Below are 7581 nucleotides of genomic sequence, written 5' to 3' on the forward strand. Positions count from 1 at the left end.
AAAAATCAAAACTTAAATGGAAGAAATCGTTTAAAATCTATATACTTATATAAGCATGTATCTTCCCCAATCCTATATTCGTGAAAAACCAAATCCATCATCTGAATGGCCGGCAATAGAATCCCAACAATCTAATCTTATGATTAGCATCAGACGCGAGGATATGGTATAATATTTCCATAAAACTTTCACATAGAGGAAATACAACATAAAGTCCAAGCTTTGTAACAATTAAGTCGGTTACGCTTAACTGTTAATCCGCAAACATAGTATATGTATTTTATAATCGCGAAAATGAGTGACAGATCTGTTCAGTTAAATTATAGATCAGTCAGGTCACTATCTATATTTTTTCACATTGCTATTCAATTTTACTTAATTAAAAACGTATGATTAAAGTGTAATTAGTTATCTTATTTTCTTTCAAAAAGATGTTTTCTTTTAGAAAAAGATGTTTTCTTTTAGAAAAAGATGTTTTCTTTTTCAAAAAAATAGTCCATATCTTAGATCAAAGGAAATGTCATAACATTTTCTTTACCTTCCTTCATAGCTTCGAGGTCATAACTTTCGGAGTAAATTGTCTAAATAACCGCATCAAAATCCGTTGCGTTGTTTTATACTATGTAGTGATGAATTTCACTGCGATATAGCTTGGTCTCCGATCGATATTTCCTCTGTGCATCTACTGCACACACGCGATTTGAGAGAAGATTAAACTGGTCGGCATTAACATACCATATTTATTTTATTTATCGCTGTTTTTGGCTGCGAAGGTAATTGCGAATCCCTTGCTTCTACTTCGAGATGTATTTTCCATCCGTACCACTTAATGTTATACGTTTATTTATTTACCAAATAAAATAAATACATTTTGAATTAAAAAAAAAATCGAAGTTAGTACTATATATATATATATTATAATACTATAATGAGTATCTGGTCTGATGTTTACGAACTATCGTGGAATAAAGAGACTCACATACAAACACGAGCCTCGAAAAATCAATATTTTTGAGCGGTCGTGTAAATTATGTTATTTTTCGTAATATTCGTTCTCGAACTTAGTCGTGAGTTAAAACGGCCTTAATTATAATTTTAGTGCCTAGTTAATTTAACCAGCGGTTCTAAGTATGCAATGCAAAACAAAAAAACTTCCCCGTTTGCGGGTAGATGCACAACAGTTTCCACTAAATTGGACTTAATTTTAAAACTGGCCACGCTGTGTTTTTGTTTCAAGTTTGAAAATGGAAACTTACAGGAATATTTTCTGATATAACCCGCTTATAATAATGCATGTAGGTATATTTTATTTTAGTTAGTTTATTTTAACAAAAGTGCTTTTAATAAATAAATAATTTTAAGGGGTATAATAAACTAGATATTTTTCTTAAAGGCACATGACATTCAATGATTACGCTATATGGCTAGGCCCAAGGCCCTAGGATTTTCCTAGGAAAACGTACAGTCTTTAAACGTAAAGTGTTCATATAAGTGAATCATAGGTTAGAAGTACTGAAGCAGATACCATAAAGATAAAATGCTAAACTTCTTTCTTTTTTCTTTTATTATTTATTTATTAATTTATTTGCAATTTTACCGAATAATCGCTTATTTTTTTATAATACATTAAGTTCAACTTTTATAATATTGCTTAAAAACCTTTATTTCAACTGCAATATGAAAACAATCTACATACATATTTCCAAACACGAATAACACTATGTGGCATGGTTCATGTTTTTTAATCAAGCTCAAGATTTCAAATCTAATACTGCATCGGGGAATCCAGATCCTTAATTCGAACCTTGACCAATATTAAAAAAGACGCTGCGTTTATTTGCGCAATGCTCATCAGTATGTTTGTCATACGACGAACGTAATTCAATTTGAGGTTAAGCGCATTGTAACAGTTAGTATTGTGTTCCGTACAGTCTGTCTCATCTGAGTTTCGGTCGTCATTTTGTTAATTGGGACCTTGTACCTACCTTCTTATACTTTGTTTGTTTGAAACACAGATAACAAGAACAATATAATGTTCTTATAATCTGTGGTTTGAAATAATTTTATTCCATAAGAAAACACAATGACACAAGTAACAGAAAAAACACTACATCGGCGGACTTATCCCACCTTAGACGATTCCTCACGGCTGGGGTCCGTGATTATGTGGAATGAAACACACTGGTTAATCAACATAATGAGTGTACTACTGTGTAGTAAGCGTTGGTCAAAGAATTTCCAAACACGAGTCAAATTGGTATACACACCTCGTCCTACGCGAGTAGGATTCGAACCTGGGGCCTTTCGATTCGCAGGATTACTAGTCACTTATATTTGTTACTACTATAGTAAACTTTCATTGTGTACTGACACAACTGGAATGTAAAATCCAACCCTCGAAGCCCACATTTGCATGGTCGCCGTACTATGGCCGTAAGCCGTGTCGGTCAGAATTAGCCGGGCGGAACTAGCGCGCTGGGAGCTCACCTCGACCATAAATTAGAGACTGCTTGAGCTACTAGGGTTAAGCTCGTGTCCACTGGCACACGATACGATTCAATATTACTATTCTCGTGCCGGCTACATACTGTCGTCAAACGCCGACGCGGATGAATGAATCGTTGCACGTAGTTTGTGAGCTTGAGCTTTTATTTACCGCAATGAAAAATTAACAATGTGCCCAATACATTGAAGTTGAAGATCATCGAACTTTTCACGATAGTGAGGAGCCGGCATAAAAATTTAAGTCTGAAAACGCTGAAGTAATAGCTAGCTGTTTCATCAGGCAGGCTGGTTTAGTTAGAGTTCTGCATACAAATAGTAAAAAAGAACCCTTTTATTCTGTGTCTGTCGCTCCGTGAGAGGGCTTTAACATTATACAATAAATAAATAAAACACAAACGCATTCAAATTATTTTCTAAGTTATCTTTTGGAGTGAAAAAGTGATATTGCTATAGCATGAGATATGCAAGTCGAATCATATCTACTATTTCACTCCACTGTATCAAGTCTTCGGTAGTATAGTGGTCAGTATCCCCGCCTGTCACGCGGGAGACCGGGGTTCGATTCCCCGCCGGAGAGGACTCTTTTACTTTTTTTTTTAAATTTTATTTTATAAGGAATAGCTTTTGATTCCTTTTATATTTTAAAAATATTTTATAATGGTATTATTAAAATTTGTTGTACATTGAAAGTAATTCAGTTAACCAACGCCAGATGATGATAATGTGCCTCTCTATCTTGTTGCTTTATTCTAGGGTGGAACCACACGCCATACCTGTATTCATCAAAACAACAGATTATACAAAACTTCCAGTACTAAAACCATACTAAAACTATGGAACATCACGTTATAATATCGTACAATTTTTGTTCAGATTCATGTCAAAACGAAATATAAATTTAAAATGGCGACGAATTTTCTTTTTGGGGACAATGGAAACGCGTGTTATAAAGCATGGGCCATAGACTTTTAATCAATCTGCACCGGGGATGCGGGGCTGCAAAAATGGCGCAGGTTAGTGGCCGGCCTTAATTAAAACAATAAGGAAAATTGGACTGGACTCTGTTTTTTGGCCATGTCCACTTTATTGGCCCGGTTAGTTCCAGCTTTTTTGGCCTTGCGACTTTGATTAATCAGAGCTTTTGCGGACAAACAGGGTTGGTTCATGTTAAAAACAATGCTTAGTTATTTTAGGCAGGATTGCCATAGCGGTTCAGAGGGGTAATGCTGCCAGCCTTCTTGGAACCCTTCAAAGCGGCGACGAGCTGGAATCTCTTTATTATTTATGATTATAAATTTTGTAAAAAAAATATGTAATTTTTTAATGTTTTATAAAAATAAAATGTTTTAGGCAGGTATTTTTTAATTCTATACAATAGTAAAACTGTAAGCGATTTGTGTCTGTAAATAGGAGATAAGTATTACAAAACAATAATTATGGGTCTTTATGGGACTAATAGAAGCCAAGTCTTTCAGTCTGTATGTTTGTTTGCGCATCACGCAAAAACAACTGGATGGAATTTGATGCGATTTTCATAGTTGTATAGCAGAAGGACTATAACTTAAAATCTGGTATAGGTTTCATCGCGGTACGTTGCATAGAATATCTATACTTATAATAAAACTGTAACTGGACTATGTCTGTACGTAGGAGATATTTACGAAAAAAATTAATAGATTTGAAAATATTTGATGAATCATGTTGCGGATACACTTCTTTTTGAAAAATTGAACCATTATATAAAATAAAAATGATTTTCGAGAATAATATTATCAAATATAATTTTCTAATTATTTTCTGAAAAAAAAATCAAATAATACATTTAGTTGTCGTATTAAATGTAGACTTAACAACAATATAACACTTTTAACAGAATTAAGCGTGACACGATAATCACTACAGAAAACTAAACGCCCTTCATATTATTACCATAATAGTGATGGCTCCATTAACCCCTAAATTTTGTTTACCTAATAGAATAACGACCTATCCTATAATAAATTGGAAGATTTCCATACTCGATAGCGGCCTACGTTTATCATTTTAATACAGAAAGTGCCTCTAGGGTAGCACTCAATGACATCATTAGACCAAAAACTTATTTAACGAACCACCCCCAAAAGTTAATCCTACAGAAATATCAATCTTATTATAAACATAATAAGAATCAAGTAAGTTTTTTGGGGTGTAACAATCTAAATGGTCGTTGTTGTAAGTAACAAGGGGGCCAAAAATTTGACAAAAGTAACGTGTTATTAAATTGTGATACAAATGGGTACTGGAAAGCAATGATTATATTAGCCGTAGTAAGCCTAAATAACGGTTTATGGTTTAATGTTCATTGTGAGAGTATAATTATGATTTTTATAAGAGGATGGGCGGGGCTTTGTTTTGGTTTTTCTGATGGTGATATTTCTCTCTCTCTCTCTCTCTCTCAGATCTGAGGTTATCCTCTTCATCTTCTCCAGACATAAAACATCACAGTCTTCGACACAGTCTTCACAACGTCCTAACGCCATAAATCCAAGCATATCTTGGGTTTTCTCTATCTCACGGGACGAAGTTAAATTTGCAGGTTACTTTAATTCATATTTCCATACTAATATTATAAAGACAAAAGATTTTTTATTTATGTTTGTTATAAACTCAAAAAGTACTGGACCGATTTGATAAAATTTGGACATAGGATACTTTTATTTCATTATGGTTTTAACAGAGCGAAGCCGGGATTGGCAACTAGTTAGTTTTATTTTTATTTTGTACATCAGCTGACAACCAGACGTAGATATATCTCAATAAAATAGTACGTACCCGACGTACTATTTTTTATTTTTTTTTCCAAAAACTAGTAAAAAGCGCATTCTTTAAATTTGCATTAAGTACTTAAAATACATAATTAAGTTTTTAAAAGCCATCAATAATATCCGGGCAAACATATCGGCTCGGCCATAAAACCGGCGCGTGCTCAACAAAACAATCAGGCCATTACTCATGGCGCGGCACAACGACATTACCGGTTACCACTCATTAAAAAATTTAAACCTTATAACTACTACTATTGCTTCACAAACTCACTATTGGATCTTTATGACATTTACTTACATACAATCATAGAATTACAATTCAAATACAATCGTAGAAATCAGTTTGAAGTGAAAACTTCTTTAGCGGCGTTGTGCACTTTTTGTGATGGGCAAAAAATCTTAAATTCGCGTCAGGACACGTGACCCTGATCGAAAACTCGTAAGACGTCGAGATTGCACAACTATTAAAGTACTATCGGAGTACAACCTGTTTTGTTTCTATCTTTGTTTGCAGTTTGCTAAACTTTGGCAGTTTCGGTATACATTGTAGTTTTTTCATTGGGGTAAATAAAAACACTCATACTAACAACGCAATGTTCACGAATTCACATCAAAAGAAGAATTATTTTCCGATAGAGAACTCATAGTAGTGTCTTTCACAAGCACTACGTTTATTAAACGCTAGTTTCCATACTGAACAAACATATTAACGGATTTGTACTGTGAAATGTTCATGCATTTGCCGCGACTGTTATTACGGGCAATATATCAAAATATTGTAAAAACGGGGCTTATTACACCCCTGTTTACACGGTCAGTTGTATGTTTGTTTATTTTCCTTCCGTGCCGGGTAGGTTTTAAGGTTTTAATGTCGGTCGGTAACGTGTGTGGTTATGTTACACGAACATTTTCAGTGAGCTTGTATTTTGAGTATTTTGATCTCGATAAATGATTTATAATAATCTTTTTTCGCTAGCAGCAATAGGTAGATAGTTTTTTTTACACATCCATGACAAAAAAAATCTTTATAATGCTTGTAATTATAATTCTACTGTCTACACTTACCCATGTTTTCCAGAAGGACTAGACTTAAACTCTTAATCCAACTTCTTTTTGTTTCTTCTACAGTCTGCCACAGTACTCTTTTTTCTCTCTTTATAATCATATGCTCGCTGAGTATGGGTGCTTATGTATCCTACTAATATTATAATGTTTGTATGTTTGGTATTCACGCAAAACTGAACTGGAGATATTATTATGAAATTTGGTACACGGGCAGAATATAACCTGGAAAAGTAGACTTTTTATCCCGAAATTCCCACGGGAATGAAGCCCCCTGGATACAGCTAGTATGGTATAAATGTTTTTTTTTTTTAATAAAGACTATTAAGTGTTAGTTTTAAAGTTGTTAGGAGTAACGATGTTACGAAAATAATTTTAAACATATATTTTTCTAAATTTTAAAGTTAAGCATGACTTTATTCCTTAGCAAAGAAAACAGAATAAAAAAATGATACGAATTAATTAAAACTTACAAAAAATATAACTGGAATAAAACTAAACTAAAATACTAAAGTAACAGTTAAGCATATTGTTAAGAACGTAGGCTGCATTTATTTTGCGGAACAATGCCTAATATCGACCTTAGTTCACTTTTCAATAATTTCAAGCAGTAGGTAGCTTCAATTTCTTTAAATTGACGAGTATTTTTATTAGTAATAGTATTATCACGTTGGCTTGCAAGGGTAATTCTAATTCTTTCTATAATTGTCGTTTTAATTTAATCGAATTAAATATAATGATAAAATAATAATATAATTAATTAATACCGCCATGTCAGAAACAGTAAAGTAAATCGTGATTTTTAATCCCGTATCATCAAACTACATAATAATTAAAATATATTCAGTTAATTTAATTAATAACAAAGTATCACGGCGCTTCACTCAGTTCATAAATCACCCAAATTAATAGCCTTCACGCCATGACTCGTGTTTTGCATACAGATTTTTATAGGTTATGTGAAAATATGCTCGAACTTAATAACAAACTTTCATAGATCGTACTGCGCCTAAAAAGAGCAATTCATCACGAAATACAATATTCATTAGCTGAGCAAAACGAAAAACGTTATTAAAAGCGTACTAACGAAACTAGACTGACAGGCCCGATGGGACTCACTATATGACGTATTTCCGGGAGGGTTAAGAATAGATTTTTTTTATATTGCTAGAAAACATGCGGTTCACCTGATTGTTAAGTGGTCACGACG

The 7581-nt window shown here is 33.4% G+C and overlaps 1 non-coding gene across 1 annotated transcript; it reads left to right on the forward strand.

Moving 5' to 3' along the window:
* Window positions 1-3010: 3010 nt before the first annotated feature.
* On the forward strand, window positions 3011-3082 carry TRNAD-GUC (transfer RNA aspartic acid (anticodon GUC)). Its single transcript has one exon. It is a non-coding gene; the product is annotated as a tRNA-Asp (tRNA).
* Window positions 3083-7581: the final 4499 nt, after the last annotated feature.

Source organism: Plodia interpunctella, chromosome 1, assembly GCF_027563975.2.
Source record: "Plodia interpunctella isolate USDA-ARS_2022_Savannah chromosome 1, ilPloInte3.2, whole genome shotgun sequence".
Classification (NCBI taxonomy): domain Eukaryota; kingdom Metazoa; phylum Arthropoda; class Insecta; order Lepidoptera; family Pyralidae; genus Plodia; species Plodia interpunctella.